Source organism: Cervus canadensis, chromosome 23, assembly GCF_019320065.1.
Source record: "Cervus canadensis isolate Bull #8, Minnesota chromosome 23, ASM1932006v1, whole genome shotgun sequence".
Lineage (NCBI taxonomy): Eukaryota > Metazoa > Chordata > Mammalia > Artiodactyla > Cervidae > Cervus > Cervus canadensis.
Genome location: NC_057408.1, coordinates 56,843,344 through 56,866,041, shown reverse-complemented (window position 1 = coordinate 56,866,041; position 22,698 = coordinate 56,843,344). Strand labels below are relative to the sequence as shown.

At 43.2% G+C, this 22,698-nt stretch overlaps 1 protein-coding gene across 6 annotated transcripts in view; it reads left to right on the top strand.

Annotated features, from left to right (window-relative positions):
• Nucleotides 1-22,698, top strand: part of PIEZO2 (piezo type mechanosensitive ion channel component 2) — a 240,735-nt gene that overhangs the window by 45,333 nt on the left and 172,704 nt on the right. The window lies entirely within an intron of this gene.

Genomic DNA, 22,698 nt, shown 5'->3' with positions numbered 1-22,698 from the left:
TGTTCCAGTGATGCTATCATTTCTTTAAACCAATCTCAGATTAATCCTCTGCGGTCTCCTTTGGACTTTGCCTTAAGTAACTTACAAGGTGGCTCAGTAGTGAAGAATCTGCCTGCCAATGCAGGAGACATGGGTTCAATCCCTGGGTTGGGAAGCTCCCCTGGAGGAGAGCACGGCAACCCACTCCAGTATTCTTGCCTGGGAAATCCCACAGACTGAGGAGCCTGGAGGGCTACAGCCCATAGGGACACGGAGTTGGACACGACTGAAGTGACTTAGCACACATGCATGCAGGCTCCATGGTGGCAACTCACTGTCCTTTTAAGGTGGGTCTGATGTGATAGTATTTTGAGTCAACTTTGATGGGGAAAAAACTGGTGATGAATTAGTTATATCAATTTTAGAAAAGAAAACAGACAAAACCCAGAGTATTGAGTGTAAAACAGTGCCTGAAGGTCATGCCTCATGATCATTGAGGAGGTTTACGATTTATTGGATGATACAACCGAGTGACAAAAAATGGAACATCTTTTTGTGATGGGTTCATGTGGATGCGTGGATGTATGAGACTAAGATGTTGGGCAGAGTGAGATGGGGGAACCAGAAGGCAACATCCTGAAGGAGGTACTGATTAGCTCGATCTACCTGAAGTCTTGACCACAGCCATCAGGCGACGCCTACCTGGCCCAGACCAGAGAGTCAGGTGGTGTGTCTTCAGAGGCCTGGGGACTGAGGGTGCTAAGAGCAGGTCAGTTTCCTGTGTGTCAGGAGCTGTGGTGAGTGCTCCCTACACATGACCTCATTTAAATAGAGGGTGGAAAATGATTGATTGAAATGGCAGGAACCCCCCTTCTCTCTGGAATGAAAAAACCCACTGGCTTATAAATCCACTTAACCAGCTAGGAACCTGCATGGTGAAGGGCTGGTGTGATTGCACTCTCTTCCTGCCACGGAGATTGGTGAGACTCAGTCACTTTTAGGACAGTCTAGATTCCTGACTAGTTCCCATCCTACCTTACCAGTCTCCACCGATCAGGGAGCGCTTCCGCCATAAGGCTGGGTCTCACCGTCTGGTTCCACACACCTGATTATACTTTCTTAGATTTTGGTTCTGTAGATGTTCAGAGTTCCGAGTCTTTTTCGGTTGGTTTCAACAGAGAGTTTTATTTACATCCTTGCATGCAAGGACAGCTCTTACTTTATCAGTCAAGTGTCCAGGGTCTGGGGTGAGAGCCACAATCTGGTGTGGGATGTGGCCTTTGCTGTAAATCGCTTCTGTCTCCTTGCTCAGTCCTGCCAGCATCTTGTCTTAGTTCTCCTGCCCTCCTGCAGGCTGGGGAGGGTAAGAAGGTCTTCTCCATTCTTTTCTTTTTGTTTTTTCGGTGGGGAAAATCATTTACTTATTGGGGGCTGTTTGAGAAGGAGTTCTCCAAATGTCAAGACTACAATGCTTTTTGGGCAATACTAGTCATTGACCTGCAGTGAACATATCTTAGAAGCATCAGCATCTAATCAGTTCACAGGTGACATGTTGTGTCTCTCTCTCACACACACACACACACACATGTGTGCACACACACACGTGCACACATACACATGCACACACAAACACATGAAGGACCAGAGACAAGGGTTGTCTGTGGTGGGTAATTATTTCTAACTGCAAAGCTGTTGTTTGGTTCTGGGACCCTCAGACACCAGAAGCCTTCTCTGAGACTGAATGACTCATAGGTGGGAACAGAGCCCTGGGGGTGGAGGGGAGGGAAGGGCTTTGGGTACCTGGGTGGGTCTTCCTAGGTCTCCCTGTTCAGTCCCGGAAGCCAGGTCCTTCTGAAGCAGGTAAAGCTCATATGAGGGTCCCGACCTGGCTGAGGCAGTCAGGTTGCCAAAGGAAACCAAAAGGACCAAACTTGCAGGATGTGCCCTCCAGATATTTTTCAACATGTAGTTTTTGTGGAGATTTTGTCCTTTTGTTAAAGGGGTGGGTTTCTAAATTTTTTTTTCCTACATAACTTTTCTTTTTTTGAGCAAGGTAGCAATTTCCCTGCTGTGTTGGCTTATGTTTACAATGACTCAAAAGTCATTAAAAAGGTCTTTTTCTCGTAATTTGGATCTCTTTCAACATTTGGGAGGAGGATAGCTTTAGAAGGAGGGTGGTCAAAGAGAGGCTTCATTGTGCTTTGAGGACAAAGTCGAGCAATTTAGCAGGTCAGGTTCATTTTGTAAACTGTTGACAGAGTTTTTCGAAAATAATAGGGAAAAATATTTTATTCTCTTCAGCTCTGAACAGGGTCCTAGTTTAAGAGGAAATTGTAATCATCATAGGATAGTGTGTGTGTGTGTGTGTGTGTGTGTGTGTGTTGTGAAGTAATCACCAGAAGGCCTCACCCTCATGTTCTGACCCAGGAAACACTTTACCAGAGTCACTGAAGGCTCCTGAGAAAAGAAAAATGATGCTGCATTTGCTGATGTGAAGAGGCAGAGTGGTCTGTAACTTGTAAAGCTGTGTTTAGACGTCAGAGAGGAAATAGTAGCAGATATTTTAAACTGCTGGCATCTGGTTTTTGTTAAAAACACTGTTACTCTTTATACCATTAAGCTTATTATTACTGTGGTTTATTATGTCATCAGAAAGCAAAAGGCAAGGAAATATTTAATTGAGCAAATTATTTGGGGGTAAGTGCTTTATTATCAATATCAGCTCAACCAAACAGAATGCTACCAAAATTTTGAATAAATTAATGGTAAGACTTTTAGGTTATTTTATCTGTTCTTTTTTGGGGGGTGGCTATTTTGAATTTGGCAAAGAGCATTCAGTGACACAGAACTTTCAGGCACACATATAATTCTCATCTCAGGAAACATGGGGTCATATTATTATATGAGTCAGGAGATGTTCTCAGAAGTCCTGAACTTGGCACTTTGTTTGGCTGTGATCAACCAAATCTGCAGTGTGACCTCACCTGTGATTTAGGTGCTGTTCATCATGACAAGGTCGGGGGTGGGTGAGGGGCCTGAATTGGATGTCAGTTTGAGTCAACCTGGAAATGACTCTTCTTTTGTTTATTCACCTGACGGGCACACACTGGTGCCCGGTACCAGCGCTGTCCCGGGCATTTGGACACTAAGAAATAGCACGGGGTGTGCATGAACAACGTGATCCTGGGCAGCAGCCTCCTTCAGTTCCCAGGGTCCTGGTTTCCCCCCATGTTGAGTCCACGTGCTGGCCCTGGACAGAACACCAAGTCATCTGCTGTGGAGTTAAGTTCATGGATACTGTGTCCCGTGCTTGTGCTGAATAAATGGTTAAAGAGCTCAGAGGAGGAGGTCATCCCTTTTACTTGAAAAATGTATCTTCTCTTCGAAAGGGTTCAGCTGATTTGATTTGCTTCTCTGTGTATCTGGAGTCCATTTGCTTCAGTTTTGAAGCTGATTTACTTCACAGTCTGGACGAGACTAATTTTTGATGGATTGACTTGTTAGAGTCTAGGCTTTGCTTTGCTTATAACTATTTCTCTTAAACAGACCCACGTATGTTTGCATAGATTCATACAAAAGAACCCTTTCAGATGAAGACTTACATTTAAGTTTCAAGCAGTGCTAATTGCTAATTGGAAGAACCACTAGGTAACACATGCAGGGCTTGTGTCTGCCAAAGCGGCTCCCCCAAGCTTTCTACACCTCATTGAGTCCTCCCAACACCCCATGAAGTAGGAATCCATAGTATTTATGTTTTACAGAAAAGGAAGCTGAGAAACACACAGGTTCATGAATAATTCCTGAAATGAACATTAAAAAAAAATTGATCCAATAAGTGAAAGCTTCTAAAATAAATAATTCAGTTACCAACCTAGGCATTTCCCACATTCTACTGGTTTTATTATAAAATTAATACAGAGTGAAAATAAGTGGAGAGATTTTTGTATATAATCCAGCTGCCTTGTGACAATGTAAGTGGATGGTTATTGTACTGCAAACACCATTTAGGATATTTCTCAGCATTCAGCAGAGAAGAGGATCCCAAGGATATTTTTTTCTGAATGCTTAAAAGTTATTCATTTATCATGTGTTGACTAAAAAGCCATTCACATTTCTTTATCTCATTCTATAGATTATGTTGTGTATAGATATCTAAGAGAGGGTCACTAAAGGCGGGTCATCTAAGAGCCTCTGACACAGGGTCCTGGCCAAGAGAGTGTGTGAAGCCTGAATTCTGACCCCTGTTTTGCTGACCAAGAAAAAAAAATACTCCAGTACAGGATTGTGTGCTTCCGGGGGAAGGGATCCCATGGGGAAGGCGGCAGCAGTGGTCCTGCAGGGAAAAGGAGAGAGCACAGAAAAGGCATGTTTTACAGCAACACATGGGCTCCTGAAGATGAGTTCCATTTGTTTACTCAACACAATCCCATCAACTCCCTTCCTGACCCCCCAGCATCCTTGAGATGAGCCCTGAGTGACCACCTGACAGTGATTAGCCTGTAAGTTCCTGCTTCATCTCCCCAGAGAGACCCGGCCACCCCGAGGCCGCAGAGATCCATCACCGCTTCATCTCAGTGGAGACACAGAGGCAAGTGGAGGAAGGGCTAATGGCCAGGCCGGGTCTGGACAGCAGAGCGATGGGCACCATAGCTGCGGGACCAGGTCTTCCGGTCCCAGATGCCGTACCGCTCTGCTTTTCCTCTGTTTCTCAATTACTTGCTTGCGGACTGTGCAATAGGTGAGGATTAATCATCTCTTTGCCACCAGGCTCATTCAACGGCCAGCTTATTGGAAAGGTGTGATCGTGCATGCCGGCTGGGCTGGCTGCTTGTTCATGAAGGTGAGAGTGAAGCAAACACTTGTCCATCAGAGGAGCTGACAATGTGATGGGGGCTGGTGGGCTGCGTCTGTCTGTAGGTGGCAGGGACTTCTCTGTCATTCAGCCAGATGCTGCTCATCAAATATTCAGCAGCCAGGGCGTTTACAAAGGCCTCTCGTGGGCCTGTGCACAAGCCAAAGGGAGCCAGAGGCCAGGCTTCTGGACGTGGGCCTGGGCTTGGATTTTTGTTTGGAAATGAGACACTGGCTTACTGCATTGAAGGAGGTGGGTGGGGGGTAGTTACCTGGGGAATTAAATATATTTGTGGTCCAGAATTTTGCTGTTGTTTGGACTCTGTATGTAATGCTCTGACAAGAGTCTGAATTAACAAGTCCCCTATATTAATTCTGGGGACCACCTGTTGCAGGAAGATAGGCCTACGCTGAGTGGGGGGCCAGATGAAGTGTCGATTCATTCCTTCCTTCATGCATTCAGTCATCTGACAAATATTGATGAGGCATTTACTCTTTATAAATAACATGTTGAGAACTGGCAATACCACAGAGAACAAAAGTAAACATAGCTCCAAAATCCAGAAATTTACTCTCCAGTTGGTAATACAAAAGGATGTTTAATTTTTTAGAATAGGTTGATCCTTATCATTGGCAGGTTCTGTGTTTGTTAATTCATCTACCTGCTAAAATTCATTTGTGACCCCCAAGTGACACTCACAGCGCTTTCATGGTCATTGGTGCACCCTTGAGGAGTGGCAGGAAATTGGAGTTACCAGCCGTGCATGTGCGGCTGAGGAAGGTCAAGACCAGGTCGCCTTTTGGATTCAGCTCAGACTGTGAACTGGACACTAGTTAGTGGCACACGTACCACATTTTTGTTCTTTGTGTTGGTGATATTGCTGCTTAAAATGTCCTCAAGTGCACTGCACTTCCTGAGCTCAGGAAGATTGGACATGTGATTATGCAATCCCACTCCTGGACATATATTTGGAGAAAACTCTAATTCGGAAAGATACATGCACCCCAATGTTCATAGCAGCACTGTTTACAGTAGCCAGGACATGGAAGCAACCATAATGTCCATTGACAGATGAATAGATAAAGAAGATGTGGTATGTATACATAGGGTAATATTACTCAGCCATAAAAAAGAATGAAATAATGCCATTTTCAGCAACATGGTTGGACCTAGAGATTACCATACTAAGTGAAGTAGTCAGACAAAGATAAATATCATATGATATCACTTATGTGTAGAATTGAAAGAAATGATACAGATGAACTTATTTATAAAACAAAAAAAGACTCACAGACATGGACAAAAAACTATGGTTACCACAGGGAAAGAGGATCAGGGAGGGATGAATTAGGAGTTTGGGATTAGTAGATAAAAATTGCTATATATAAAACAGATAAACAACAAAGACCTACTGTATAGCACAGGGAAATCTATTTAATATCTTGTGATAACCTATAATAGGAAATAATCTGAAAATAATATAATATATATCAGTATTTATATTGATACATATGTGAATTCAATTTTTTAAAATGAAACAAAAAGGAGGCTGGGATATGCCTTGTGAGGAAAATACATTTATCAGAGAGACTACATTCAATCATGAATTACAGCGCTGTTGGCTGTGAGTTCAATGTTGATAAATCTGCAATAGGTATTGAATAAAGTGTCTCTAAACAGGTTATATATTGATCAGTTGGTGAAAATGTTGTAACCAGAGGCTTCCAGGATCCTACTGTGTTTCCCCAAGGACCTGTGGTCAGTATTATCCACTCAGTGTTCAGGGCGTCGTCACTGAGGGTCACTGCCACAAGCAACAAGAGGTGTGTGTGTGTGTGTGCATGCTCAGTCACACAGTCATGTACAACTCTTTGCGACCCCATAGACTGCAGCCCACCAGTCTCCTCTGTCCACAGGATTTCCCAGGCAAAAATACTGGAATGTGTTGCCATTTCCTACTCCAGGAGATCTTTCAACCCAGGGATTGAACCCGTGTCTCTTGCATCTCCTCCACTGGCAAGCGGATTCTTTACCACTAGTGCCATTTGGGAAGCCCTGATGAGACTTAAATGTCTATGTTTTGCGCTGGAATGTGGGACTCAGGGTTGACCTGAATGCACACACATTAAGACTCTTGGGGGCGATGGTTACAGGATGCCCAGCAATGCCTTCCTCCTTAAGGACCGAGTCTCTCCTGGAGAGAACATAGATGTGTGAACAGTCACCATCTGCCAGGAGCTCAGAATATGGCCCCACTACCAGGACAGTGGGACCTGGTTGGAATGAGGAGGAGACACTCTGCTCAGTTTCAGGTTATAACTTTTTAAAAATTAAATTTTTTTTTGGAGTACAGTTGCTTTACAGTGTTGTGTTATTTTCTATTGTACAGCAGTGAATCAGCTGTATGTATGCATACAGCCCCTCTCTTTTGGATTTCCTTCCCATTTCGGGGACCTCAGAGCACTGGGTAGAGGTCCCTGTGCTACAGGCAAGTTATAATTTTTGATGCGGCTGAGTTTTGCACAAAGTGTCAATATAGATGTTGAGTGTGGAGATGTTACTGTGTCAAGAATTACATGAAGGTATAACAAGTAGATGAGTTCCTCAGAGGCTGTTTTACTCAGTTCTCTAGATTTTAGAACAGTTATATATTTTTAAGTGGTATTCAAGCAATTCAGTAATATGTACTGATTCTCACATTAAGAAGATCCATACAATTCACGGAGCAGGAAAATGAACAAATTTAGTCTAAACACAAAAAACCCACAGATGCGGGCAAATAATGTGGTAAAATAAACAATGACGAACATCAGATTTCCTCCAGTTCCAACTATTTAGTTTAAAAATCCACTGACCTTTAGCAACAATTAGAGTGAGTGTCTGGATCTCAGGAGGAGTTCTGTGTGCTGTCCGCTCTGAAATCGCATCTGTTCCTCCATGGGTCATGAGGCCCAGTCACCCCCTTCTAATCTGTGTGGGCCTCTCAGCTCCTGCGCTTGGTCATCTTGTTCTTTCTCTTCCATCTTGGAGCCTCGGGATTGAATTTGGGGAGCATGTGAGTTGTATCTGATCTCCAAGTGCCCATATGTGCCTGTACCTCACCATTCAGGTTCCCCCTGGCCAGTCACCCCAGAGGATTGGGGGCAGTGATTAGAGTAATTTAACTGAAGATAAACCATTCAGTGATTCAGTTTTCCCACCTGCCATGGACCATCCAAATACCAACAGCAGACTCCTCCTCCCCCGTTCCCATGTCTTCAGAAGACACCCCAGGTTCTGGGCTGTGTGATGTGATCCAGTCCATCCAGAGAAGATTCTGTTTCCACCAGAGGGAGCCGCTTTGTCCAAAAGAGCTACAGCTAAGGCATTTCAGGGCCTTTTAGGCAGTTCCCACTAACCCCACTTACTTGGCCTCATTGATACCATTTTTCCTATTAAGAAAATAATTTTAAGTAACTATTTATTGTGAGTGCTGTTTGAATTTAAGTTATGAAAAACAAGCATTTTGGGGAAAGGAAACTGATGGAATCCAATCAAACATCCTAGAAAGGAAAGTAGCCCTAAGTGCAAGAGCTTAATGATGAAACCAAAACACACTTTTCACTTCCACAATGAGGTTCATTTGGGAGTAGAGCTCCGAGGGTAGGAGAAAACATTTCAGAAAGGGAAGTACCCTATCCCAAGTATAAAGTTAGGAAGTAATCTATATAAGCACATAGGTAACAGTAGACGATGCATTTTCTATATGAACAATGCAGTCCTGAGCATCTCAATGTTCCAGTCAAGTCCTCTCAAGCTGTCACTCAGGAACGGCAGCAAAACTTCCAGGGAGGTAACTAACTTAATGACACCATAGACACGAGACACAGTTATCTCTTCAATAGTGGTGATGATGGTTACCTGCTCACTGTATTCTTAGGATACCCATCATCTCTGAAGTCTTCACTGGAGATTTTCTAAGTTAGGACTCAGGATACAAAGAAATGTAAATAAGTCAAAGTCTCTAAATTCAAGGAGTTTCCCATCTAACCCTGAGATTATACTTGGAAATTAAGAGTCAATGGATAAGTGTGAGATATGTCAATAATATGATGAATATGATGAATAACAGCACAAGTAGCTAAAGTTTGAGTTGTTAGTCGCTCAGTAGTGTCCTACTCTTTGCAACCCCATGGACTGTAGCCCGCCAGGCTCCTCTGTCCATGGAATTCTACAGGCAAGAATACTGGAGTGGGTAGCCATTCCCTTTTCCAGGGGATCTCCCTGATCCAGTGATTGAACCCAGGTATCCTGCATTGTAGGCAGATTCCTTACTGTCTGAGCCACCATGATATAAATGATATATAAATATATATTATATATTCTGTAACTAAAGAGGATGGGAGGGCAGTTCCTGAAAGCTCTGATTTTACTTGGGTGTCATTGATTTGTAGTCTGTTTTTCAGACAGTGTTTGGCCAACAACTCTGTGTGTTTTTGCGATGTCTTCTGAAATGTGCAAGCAAGGCCACGCCATCTGGGTGGGGTGAACATGTGACTCTCCAGGCGGCAGTTTATCTGAGGCTGTTGGATTTGTGAGGCTCTCTGTTAAAGGGTCCGAGTCTGTGCATCTTGGGGCGGGGGTTGGGGGGTTAATGCAATTGTACTTCCTGTTTGTAATAAAGCATCAGGAAGAGATATCCTTGTGGGATCTTAACATATCAAGTACTTTAGCTGGTTTTTGCTAAGTTTTGATCCTGAAAGTGTGTGTGTGTGTGTGTGTGTGCATGTGTGCGAGTGTGTCAGCGTGCATTTTCAATAGATCCAACGACCGAAGGGGGTTATTTATGCCCAGTAGAGGAGAAGAAAGGACAGAATGAGTTAGGAGAACTCAGAACATTCGCCTGAATGTTTGTAAGGAGTGAAGTAACATAAAGCCAGATGGCGGGGCATCACAGTAACTTCCCCAAAGCAGCCTGGGTTTTCAAGAAGTCTGTTAAAATGATGTCTCTACCCTATCCTGGAACTTGGCACTGCTTTTTTCCCCTTCTGCCTATAGAAAGTTTCACTTGTGGGAAGAAGTCCAGTCAGCGCCCGGCTGTTACATTCTGCAGAGCGTGTGTTCCCGCCACCTAATCCGTGCCCAGCAGCCCGGCCCCTGTGCCTGTGTGCAGACCATGCCGGGTGCTTTATGACTCTAAGTGTCCAAGGGTATTTCCTTCCCACTTCCTTTCTTTCTTTTCTTAACTTCCCTCCCCCATTCTTTTCATCTTCACTGTGAAATCCTGTAGACAGTGTGAGTCTTGAGAGGACTAATTTTATGAATCAGTTGTGCTATAGGCAGTGCCCCCCTGGGTCTGGTATTTTGTGTAAGAACTCACTTATATATCCACTTCTGGTCAAGTCTGCAGTGGTGTTGGTCATGATCCTTACTGTCTTCTCTATTATCTTCAAGAAGTGGAAAAAAAATTGAAAAATTAATCATTGCCCTTTATAATTTCTTTTTTAATTTACTTTTTATTTTATATTGGAGCATAGTTGATTTACAGTGTCAGTGTTAGTTTCAGGTGTAGAGCAGATTGATTCAGTTATACATATACACTTGTCCATTCTTTTGTCAGATTCTGTTCCCTGTATAGGTTATTACAGACTATTGAGCAGAGTTCCCTGTGCTAAACAGGAGGTCCTTGTTCATTATCTATTTTATATATAGTAGCTTGCATTTGTTAACCCCAGTCTCCCAATGTATCCCCCCCACCTTTCCCTTTTGGTAGCCATACGTTTTTGAAGTCTATAATTTCTAAAAGCATCATGTGTGATCTAATTTGTCTGTCTCAACTGTACCTAAGGGTTACATGGAGCTCATTTTCATTCTTTTCTATTGCATTTTATAAATGAAGAAATTGAAGCTGCACAATTCATCTAAAGCACCACCAATAAGAAGTGGCAGAGCCAACAGAGGCACCCATGTTTTGGATTCTGATTCTGGGTTCTTCCTTAACTACCGTGTTGCTAGGTAACCACAGTGTGATGCCCCCTCCCCCATAGGTTCAGTCCAGTCCTCATGCAGGAGGTTTTCATTCAGAGAACTGCATCCCAGAGCTCATGAGTTTGGAAAATGGTGGAGGAAAAGGCGAAATGGGATTGGGCCTAAACTTTTGGAAGGGAGAGTCTGAAATCAGGGCCCTGGCTTACACTTGCCAGGGGCATACTTACCTTTTAATTTCCTGTCATTAAATAAGTTAAAAATCAGGGAAAGAAAATACACCTTAGACATAATACTGCCAGCTCAGCGGTTTGAAGGTTTGTGGTTCTTCTCTTGCTAGTATTTTACATTATCCAAATATAACATGATGAATTCTATGTGAATAGGTGGTATGGTTTTTATGGCTATGCTGCTTTATAGTAAATCTGGAGAAGAAAAAAGTTATACAGAAGCTAAGATGCCAAGGACCTCTTACCGTATTTGAGCTGATGAAAACCAAGTGTGATGCTGTCTGTCGTATTTTTACTTCTCACCCAGTTTTATTTATTTATGTATTTTGCAAACTGAAGTTTAGTTGATTTACAGTATTTTAGGTGTACAGGAAGGTTTATATATGTATGGGCTTTACTGGTGGCTCAAACAGTAAAGAATCTGCCTGCAATGTGGGAGACCTGGGCTGGGAAGATTCCCTGGAGAAGGGAATGGCAAGACACTCCAGTATTCTTGCCTAGAAAATTCCATGGACAGAGGAACCTGCTGGGCTACAGTCCCTGGGGTTGCAAAGAGTCGGACATGATTGAGTGATTAAAACCACTCCCACCACCGATCATGATAGATATGTATGATATTACATATTCAGATCCTTTTTCATTATAGATTATTACAGGATATTGAATATAGTTCCCTGTGCTGTACAGTAGGTTCTTGTTTATCTATTTTATATATAGGAGTGTGTATCTATTAACCCCAAGTTCCGGATTTATTCCCTCTTCTCTTTCCCCCTTGGTAACCATTAGTTTGTTTTCTGTGTCTGTGAGTTTGTTTTATAAAAAAGTTCATTTGTATCATTTTTTTAGATTCCACATAGAGGTGATATCATATGATGTTTGTCTCTTTCTTTCTGACTTACTTCATTTAGTATGATAACCTCCAGGTCCATCCATGTTGCTGCAACTGGCATTATTTCATTTTTTTTAAATGCCTGGATAATATTCCATTGTGTATATGTATCATATCTTCTTTATCCATTCATCTGACCATAGACATTTAGATTGTTTGTCTATCTTGGCTAATGTAATTTTTTGAATATTGTGCATGTGTCTTTTTGAATTTTAGTTTTCATCTTTTCCAGACGCATGCCCAGGAGTGGGGTTGTTGGATCATATGATAGCTGTATTTTGAGTTTTTGAGGAACTTATATACTGTTCTCCATAGTTGTTGCACCAATTTACATTCCCACCAACAGTGTAGGAGAGTTCCTTTCTCTCCACGTTCTCTCCAGCATTTATTATTTGCAGGCTTTTTGATGATGGCCATTCTGGTGGGAGGGAGGTGATACCTCATTGTAATTTTGATTTGCATTTCTCTAATAATTAGCAACATCGAGCATTTTTCATGTGCCTATTGTCTGCTTGTCTTTTTTTTTCTTTTTTTGCATGTCTTCTTTGGAGAAATGTCTGTTTAGTTCATCTGCCCATATTTTGATTGTTTTTTTTAATACTGAGCTGTATGAGCTGTTTTTATATTTTGGAAATTAATTTTATTGTTACTTTCTCCCAACTTATTCCATAGAGCAGACTTAATAGAACTATACTGGTTACACTAGTGAAACCAATGCCTTCAAGGTTATCAGGAGTTTTATAATAGCTTACTGTCTATCTATCCACCTAATAACATATAGCATGATACAGAGCATAGGAAAAAAAATACACCTGGGATAAAATGAATTCCCAAGGTCCTGCGGAATTTAGCAGGGGTGGAGTCACAGGAAAGTCCAAGCACTGAAGCAGCCAAGTCCAAGAGGGAAGTCGTCACATGAAGAATTCGGAGCCCATGAGATAAAAACCAGTAGGCTTTTCAGAAGCAGAGCGAGTCTTACTGCTGCAGCTTGGAGTCGGTTCCACTTACTCAGCCTCAGGAAGAGGACGCTGAGAGAGGCTGCGAGCCCCGCACTACCAGTTGCTTCGGCAAATGAAAGAACCGCAGTTATTTCCTCGCTTATCTCATCCACCGGGTGAAAACCCAGGCTCTGCAGGGCAACAAAGGGATGCGTTTGCTTCAGGCCGAGGTGCTCAGTGTGACACCTGAGCCTGGACCTCCAGGTGGCCCTGATTGTCCGCATCAGGGGCTGTTTCTGAGCCTTCCTGACAGCGCCTAGCCTTGCTGGAGCCCCGCCTGTGCTCCGAGGCTGAGCTGCAGACGTGGACTTCTCACTCACACGCAGGGGTTGGAGGGCAGCTGTTGAGTTTCTGCCTCTGACAGATGTCTGGAGCACAGATGTTACTGCTGCTCCTAGGAAAACCCCATGGGCTTTTAGGTCAGGGCATTGGTGCATGCCTTGTTAGTTCTCTTATTTACAGGTGTGTGTTGCACCCATATCTCACAGGAACTGAGTTTTGGAGACACTGATCCCTCATCATTCTCTCACCTTTAAAGCCTATGTGGACCTTCTTCAGGGACAAAAATGACATCCTGTTCATACTGGAGGTCTTTGGTGTTCTTTCTACTTCCTGACCAGGTTTCCCTGGTGGCTCAGCAGTAAAGAATCCACCTGCAATGCAGAAGATGCAGGAGACATGGGTTCGATCCCTGGGTCGGGAAGATCCCCTGGAGGAGGGCATGGCAACCCACTCCAGTGTTCTTGTCTGGAGAGTTCCATGGACAGAGGAGCCTGCTGGGCTACAGTTCATGGTGTTGCAAAGAGTCGGACATGACTGAAGTGACTGAGCACACATGCAAGTCAACGTGATGCTGACTCTGATGCTCATCACACTGGATACGCGTGGTGACAGGTGAGACCTGTGCACAGACCCCAAGTCACATCTGTGTTCAGTTGTTGGAAGGGAGGGGATCCCCCACTAGCCAGGACCCCTCACCTGTCAGAGTCAGCCCCAAAATCTAAACTCACGGTGGCTGAATGTCCAGACTTGGGAAGTGCATGAACTTGAAATCAGATCTACATCCACTGCTGACCAGCTTAGAGTGTGGTGGTCACTCAGTACCTCTGCACCTTGGTTTTCTTGTCTGTACGATGCAGGTAGGATCAGTGCCGGCTGGGAGCTGCCAAGAGCGACTGGGAGCTGGGCTCAGAGCGGGTGGGCAGAGACTGTCAGCTGTTTGACCAAGTGGAAGGATGGCAGGTGCGCTGGTCACTTGTGCCCCATCCCCACATACTTGCCCTGCGGGGAACAGAGAGTCGAGTGCTGTCCTGGCTGAGAATGGCTGGACTTCTCTCTCCTCTGAGTCACCAGGATGGTCCTGCTCAGACTTCTGTGGGCTCTGTGGGAGTGACTTAATGGCCAGGCTCTAAAGGGTTCTTGAATGTCTGACTTCAGAGCATCTAGGGTGGGTGGTCTGCAAGAGTAGCCTTTCTGTAGACAACTCAAGGTCTCAGGCATGTACACTTATGTGTGTACATATATACTTCTGCTTATGTGCATTACTGTTTTAAAATTGAAAGACACTTGCCTTCTGGCTTCAAGCGTACTATCCTTTTCAAGGACACACACCCATCTTTGTATCTCAACATCCTCCCAGCAGCATCAGTGTGTTTGGCCCTGATGTTCTTAGACCAGCCAGTGGCCAAAGTCTATACACTTGTTCTGGGCCAGTCTGAGAATAGTTCCCTGCACCAGGGCAGCTGGGGCTGATGCTCAGCACGTCCTATTCCCAGGTGGGATAAAGGATATAATGGGCGGATGCTATTACCTCTGTCTGCAGACATGGAAATGAACAGCCTGAGCGGTGTAAGTGGCATTTATTCCTTTGCAGAAATCCCTGTGGCCTCATTAAGAGATCCCTGAGCTTCATTTGTTTCAAATGTAGTCCTCTGTCCTTTAGACTGTCCTGGAGACCTGAAGATCCACAATGGGACAGAAGGCACTCAGCTGCTATGTTCATTTGGGTTTACATTTCCACCATTCATGAAGTTTTTCACTTCATTGGTTTGTTGTTCAGATTAAAATCAGATAATTAATGTCAGGTATGCCTGGAACAAGACAGATTCCCAAAAGTGTAAGTTCTTGTGATTATTATTGTATCATTATTAGAGCTAACTGTAAAGATCTGTGTGTGTGTGTGTGTGTGTGTGTGTGTGTGTGTGTGAAAGAGAGTGTTGTCTTTGCATCTGGGAGATGTGATGTAAGGATAATGAGTCGGGTTAATGTTCAGCTGGAATGCACCTGTGCAGCCTATTGGATTACAGATTGCATGAAAACACACCTGATAGGCTAATAAATAGCCACCACCCGGAGCTTGCCACCTACTCGCTCGCCCCGGTGCCCTACTACCCCAATGTCCCAGCTCCCTGCTCCTCCTCCAAGACCATGACATTATGATACAGTGACAAGCTGGTTACACCTGACTCACCTGATTGCCCCCAGAACCTGCCCCAGCAACACAACTGGCCTTGGTTCTGAGTAGTTGCTGTGTCCCAGAGTCATAAAATTCAGTTATGTTTTAAGAAATTTCAGGACAATTAAAAAATCTTTAGCAGTATTTGACATTTATTTCTGCTAAGAATTAAGAATGGAATATATCTTTAAAAATCATGATATATGAAATTAATTTGGGGAGGGGACAAAAAACGAGCTTACTCAAGATCCTGACGGGACAGTTAAAAAAAATTACAAAAGCAAGGTTTTGTTGCCCAGTTCTGTTTGAGATGGGTCCTCAAATCCTGCTAAGTAGCGATGCATTTTGCAGTGACCAGAACTAAACCCAAGTTAACAAAAATGTGATTATTTACTGAAATACCATTTTCTCGATGCTCATCTTTATGGAATAATTTTTAGAGTGCGTGCAGCCCTGGGTGAGAGCTCCCCAAGGATTTGTAAGTGGCAGCACCAGCCCTGCCTGCTCCTCGCCGAGGACCCAGAGGAGACCAGAGGTTCTGTGAGGTTCTGTGCTGTCCTTCTCATACACATAAGAAAAGAGACCTCACTAGTGAAACTGTCTTCTTAACAATTATTTAAAGTCTATTCTGGGGTTAAAAAGAAAAAAAAATTACCCCTCTCAAATGGAAAAACCACTTACCAAGTTATAAACTGAAATTTCAGTATTGAACCGAAGCTCTAAATGACACATCAAGGCCACTGTCCATCTTGGAGTTATGCTGAATGGCCATTTTCAGTTCATGTTAATGATTTTTACATTTATTTGTACAGCATAATTGTGAAAGGATACCCCACATGGAACTCAAACCCCCCTGAACTCCCATTCATCCATCAACCAATTACCTAAGGCAGATGTATAAATTAAATTTGCTCCAGTTTTTTTTTTTTAAAGATACCAACACTGCTTTCTGAAGAAAACCATACAAATAAATATGAACTTGCTGGTGATTGCAGATGACTTTTAGGTGTAGTTCTCATGCAAAGCCTGTATTGTCTTGAAAATTAAATTTATGCTTTCGAATTATGGTGCCGGAGAAGACTCTTGAGAGTCCCTTGAACAGCAAGGAGATCAAACCAGTCAATCCTAAAGGAAATCAACTCTGAATATTCACTGTAAGGACTGAATATTCACTGAAGGACTGAAAAAGCCTTGATGCTGGGAGAGATTGGGGGTAGGAGGAGAAGGGGGCGACATGAGATGCTTGGATGGCATCACTGACTCAGTGGACATGAATTTGAGCAAACTCTGGGAGGCCTGGCGTGGTAGAGTCTGTGGGGTCACAAAGAGTTGGACACGACTGAGCAACTGAACAACAGCAAAAATTTCTTCTCTCTGTCAATTTGATTCCTTTTTTTTTTTTTTTAACCTCTTGAACCTTGTTACTGGAGCTCCCAGCAGGACCATGACTGCCTGGCGGCCCCCAGGGTCTGCATGGCTGGTGGGTTCCCTCTCACACTAGAATGGGAGCCCAGAGCTCAAGGGCACGGCTGCTCCTTCTGTTCCCTCCTCCCAAATGCCGTTCCCTTCATCTCTCCAAGTCTCACCCACACTCCCGGGTCTGTTCAGATCCCCTGGACCCCGAGAATTCTGCACCGGCTTTAGTTATTTGGAGTCTGTCTCCATTATCAGTGTGAGGCGGGGCTTCTGCTGCTCTGCACACAGCCTGGCAGTGGATGGTGCTGCAGTCTTTCCTGCATGTTGGTCGTATGTCACTGAATAGCCTTGGAGCACTCTCGGGCAGAGTCAAGTCTGGTAACTATAAATCCTGGACAGAACTTGGAAAGGGCTCCCATCAGCTTGAGGGCTGCCAGAGGCACTTCTGACAATTCTTTCCAGGGCAGAGGTCTTTCCTGTTTCTCTTTCTCGAGGCTGGTTCAACTCCACACTCATTTAATTGATGCTTCTCCCCCTATCCTGTCTGGGAGCTGACAGTCCAGAGCTGAATGTGTAGTCTGTGTTCCAAGCCTCTTATGGGTTAGTGGGGGAGACGGATACATCAACAGATAATACATAATATATAATATAGTGGCAGGGCTTGGGAGAGGGTGTTGGAGAAACAGAAATTGGCATTTGAGCCTCTAGGAAATTAGAGGAAGTATGTTCCAGACGGGGTAGGGGGCAGCCTGCAAGGCCCAGCGTGGTCTGTCTGCATCCCTGGCCAGTCCACTCAGACCCTAAATATTTCCTCTGAAACAACAAATGCTGATCCTGCCTTATTTATCTCCTGTAAGATTTGTGAGGGTCAAAAATAACAAAAAAAGTACATATTTAATAGATAGCTTACTACTTAAATAACACTCCTTCCAGAGTGTTATGTATTTTAATTGCAGCTGAAAACGACACGGATAGTTGGTTGTCATCTCCATTGTGCTGATGGGGACTTTGGTCAGAGAGATCCTGAGTTCTCACCACCCTTGTATAAAGGAGCTGAAAACCTGGCGCTGGTGTGCAGTGGCCCCCCACCCCGAGAAACCCCTCTTAGACCTACTTCCAGGAAGATAGAATCTGTGTTTGCAGTGGGTGTGTTGCACATCCACCTGGAGGCAAAATTGCTGTCAGAGTATCTCGGCTAAGCAAGTAAGTCCACTTCCGGTGATGAAACAGCTTATAATACCATCTGCTTTCTTACTTGTTTACCTGCTTGACTTCTTTGATTTTCTTTTGGGTTAGGTTTGTTTGGGTTTGTTTGCTTGTTTTTCAGTTTTAAAGATAACAAGAATTAACCCAAAGTGTAAGATGGAAGAACCCAGTTGTAGGATAGAACTTGCTTCTGAATGATGAATTCCAAGTGTTCTTAACATTGCCTGCAAGCACTTGGGCTTCAAGAAAGGATTCGATTAGTGAAACCAGTTAATTGTCTAGAAAGAAAGGGCTCACTTAGTGAAACATCAATTGTCATTTTGTCTGTCTCTTTTGCTAACTTTTGTTTTGTGGTCAGTAGACAGCTAGAGACCTGTGATTTTAATGTTTTCAAAACACCACTCTGCAGTTATTGAGCAGTTCAGACACTGTATGTCTGCCATGATCTTGTCCACAACTCTAAGAGCTGTGAGACTTTATTGTTCTAGAAAACTCCAGCAATTCATTAGGGCCGGGCACAGACAGGAAGAAAGCAAGTCTGCAAATGTGTGAATCAAAAATACCTAATTTTGCATTTTGACTTGAACGAATGATGGGACATTATTGTACTCCCAGTGCCAGCTCAGTTTCAGCCGAGCAGGAATGTTCCTGGAGGAAACCTCAGGGGACAGACATTTGAATCATCAGATTCCCTGGAGCCTTAGTGTCTGTCAGTGATGCTGAGACACTGATGGGACCCATCAGGCAGAGAAGGGTCAAGGATGACAAATTCTATGGGATTACACAGAATATAACTAAAAGTCACATCTAATCTTTTAGCAAGTGGCCTCTTCCTGTGTTCTCTTTTCTTGCCAAGGGAAGAATTGTTTTCTGTTTTTGTTTGGTTTTAAATCAGTTCCCAAATCCCAAACTTTGAAAACTGGGAAACTGAAGCTTCTAACTAGTTTCATAGAGAAGCATTTTTTTAAAGAGAGAGTGCAATATTGGGTCAGATGTAGAATAGATAAACTTGGCCTCACGTGAGTTCCTGCATTGGTGGCTTCAGCACTTCTCGGGCTCGCATCAGGCGCATTGAGATACCTATTGCCTTCATGGATTCTCTCTCCAGTGATTGTAGTAAACAGGAAGTGATTCCATTACAGATTGTGATGAGTGCTGTGGAGAAAGTCAACAAGATGCTGAGATGGAAAGTGTATCAGGCAGCTTTTGCTGCATAACAAACCATCACATCTCAGTGACAATCGGGAATCAGCATTTCTTGCCCACATGTGTGTCTCAGGCAGGAAAGTGAGGACATTTTGCCCAGCATGAGGCCTGGCCATATGAGGAAATATGTTCTTAGCTTCTGGGGATTAGATAGAGATTATAGAGTGTGGACATCTTTGGGGGCCATTATTATGTCAAATCACTTTTCAAATGGATAACGAACAAATAGAAGATTTAGTCAGAAAATTTTAGAATATGTGAATAACCTAATGTTTTAAAAGAATGTGTTGATAACCAATGTAAGGGAAAGACAAATATTATATTTATAAACTAACAAGTAGGAAAGGATGGCTGTCTATTTTCTGGTTTAAAGATGTTTTCATGTGCATACGTGTGAGTGTGTTAGTCACTCTGTTGTGCCCTACTCTTTGCAACCCCATAGACTGTAGCCTGCCAGGCTTCTCTGTCCATAGTGTCATATAATGAAGAATATAAAAACATCAACCTAAAACACCACCTGGACTATCATCCTGGGCTGTCTCATGAAAATCAGAAATTTATATTTAAACTGCCCACACGAGTATTCCTATCTGTTCAATTATTAAATAGAAATCAAGCTAGATTGAAAGTCGTTAGACTCTAGAGATGTGTAATAGACTTTTCACAATGTCTGGAGATGAGAGATGGGACCTACCAGGACTGAGCTCTGTGCTGAGGAAGTGGATGACCCTTGGACACTTGTTCATGAACCTGTTGTACCTGAGAAAACCTGATCAGTAGACACTGTGGGTGGACATTTTGAGCTGATACTTAGATGTCACCATGAAGCCCTTAAGGAATTTGAAGAAGATGCTGAAAGAATGTTCTGACATTCTAAGGAACAATTATTCAGATTTATACACCCTTGAAAATATTTTACCTTCAAGAATGGAGAGAAGCCCTCTAATGTCTCTCCTGGAACTTCTTTTTTCCCTTTTGCAAAAGAACAAGAATAATGAAACCATTGGTAGTGAACCTATTTCAGTTATATTCATGTTTATGTATTTTTTTGTGAACATAGATTTATCAAGGATTGTGGATTTAATTTTTCTTGGGGATACAAGTCAAAGAGCACCTAACTGCGGTTTGGGGAGGGGCTGCTCCCTCAAAGGCCTTGGGGTGGGATCCCCTTTCTTATGCAGTTATAGCATCTGAACAGCAGAAAATAAATGATAGAAAAGAAATAGGAATGCCCATTGCAAAGTGTTCAGTTCTACTTAAAGTAGAATCCTAATTCTAATATATGAGCATTAAAGCACAATTACTAGCATATTTAAAATAAACATTATCCAAATATATGCAGCAATAAGGAATTTAGTAGCAATGGAAAGGAGATATTTAAATGTATATAAATATAAATACACTGCAAAATGAATAGAATTAACATGCATTTATGCCTCCTTGCAGAGCCCTGCAATACACCTTTCTCTGCTCCAGACTTCAGCGTTTTGGTTTGGCCTCACTGTGTGTTGGGCACATGGACTTGTGTCTGATAACAGTTTCATTTAATCACATAATAACTTCATTCCCCCTGATCCCTATTTTACCCCTCCTTCTCCCCTGTGGTAACCACTAGTTTGTTCTCTGTATCCATGAGTCTGCTTCATTTTTTGTCATATTCACTAGTTTGTTGTATTTTTTTTAGATCCCACATATAAGTGATACTATATAGTATCTGTCTTTCTCTGGTTTATCTGATAATCTTTAATTACTGGTGAAAAGCTGCACATTTGTTTGAGCCTTAAGCCTCTAGAATACCTTGTCACCCTTTCTGATATGTAAATCAATCATCTGTCCCCTCACCCCTTGGGAAACAGGAAAGCTTCCAGTGCAGGGACCTTGTGTTGTTTACCTTTGTCACCATGGCAACCAATATATTTCTGGCATAAACTGTGCAGCCATCTCGTGAATGATTAAGGGCTATGTGAATGATGGAGCTCTGAACCACAAAAGCAACATGGAAACTCAAAAGTCAGAGCTAGCTAGTGGTCCAGAGGTTTCAGTTACCAAAGGTCAAAAGCCAGTGGACCAGAGAGAGATGGGGGTATGCAAAGACAGATGTGCATGGGCAGGCAGTTCCAGGACTGGGGTGGTCATCATTAGACATGAAACATGCAGGCAGCCAGGAAGGGGGGCCATCACAAGAATTAAGTAGTCACTGGTGGAATGACCTCGTGAAGAGGCAGGCCTGTGTTTGTTTTCTTTTTATTACTTTTTGGCCATACTTTGAGGCATGTGGGATCTTAGTTCCCTGACCAGGGACTGAACCTGTGCCCCTGCAATGGAGGCTTGGGGTCTTAACCACTGGGCCACCAGGGAAGTCCCAGGCCTGTATTTGACAATTGCTGTGACATCTCTTGGTTGGATAGATGCTGGTGTCCTACTGTGCTGCCTGTCTCAGTGTGGGGACAGCATCTCAATGACCAGCACAGGTCATCCCTGTGGCTGGAACACATTGCAGCCTCAGAAGGCAAAGTGAGTTTGGTAATTTTGTAGCTGATCTGAAGAAAGGAGTCCTTTTCTGAAGGGAACATTTCTAGATTCAGAGAGTGTGATGCCTACTCAATGGTGGCTGGGAAAGCTGTGGGTAACAGGAGACCTGGGTTTACATGTTCCTCTCTATATGCAGGTATTGGCCACTTGTCAAATACACCCCATATCTGCCAGGTGAGGAGGAAGCTGTGCCTCTGAAGGCAGTCAGGGGCTGTGGAACTCTGCTGGGGGGTGGGGTGGGGGAGGTTATATTCACGCCCGTATTTGCTATTTCTGCACATTTGGGATCCTGTAGATCTGAGTTGCCTGTTGTGTGATTTTCCTTCCCTGAAGAACTTCTTTTTGCATTCCTTACACAGAAAATCTGTTGGTTGCAAATCCTCTCAGTTTTTGTCTTAAAATGGCTTTTATGCTTGCCTTCATTTTTGAAGGACAGCTTCATTGGGTATAGAATTTTTGATTGAAGAACTTTTCTGTTTCAGCACCATGAATATGTCATTCCAACTTCTTCTGGCTTCCACAGTTTTTGGATGATGTCAGTCATATATCTTGTCATTATCCACTTTTACATAATGTGTTATTTATTTCCAGCTCTTTTAAGCTTTTTCACTTTTCTTAGACTTTCAGTAGTCTTGCTGTGATGTATCCTAGGGTGATTTTTCTTTGTTTTGTTGCCCTTGGGGTCCTTTGAGATTCTTAGATTTCTGTAAAGGTGAGAACTGGCTGCAAAGGACATGAAGGACATTCTGGGTCTTCTTGTGGTGGTTTCACCAATGCAAACATTTACCAAAACTCATTGTACTTTACTCTTAGCATCTATTGATCTCACTGTATGCAGCCTAGACAAGTAACTTAAAGCTTTAACGCAAAAAAAGTGTAACCTATGGAAGCTAGATGTGTTGATTTTCCTTAATAAATGAGTCTATTAGAACTAAGGCTGGAGATTCAATTTGTCATTTCATTTCTGAGGA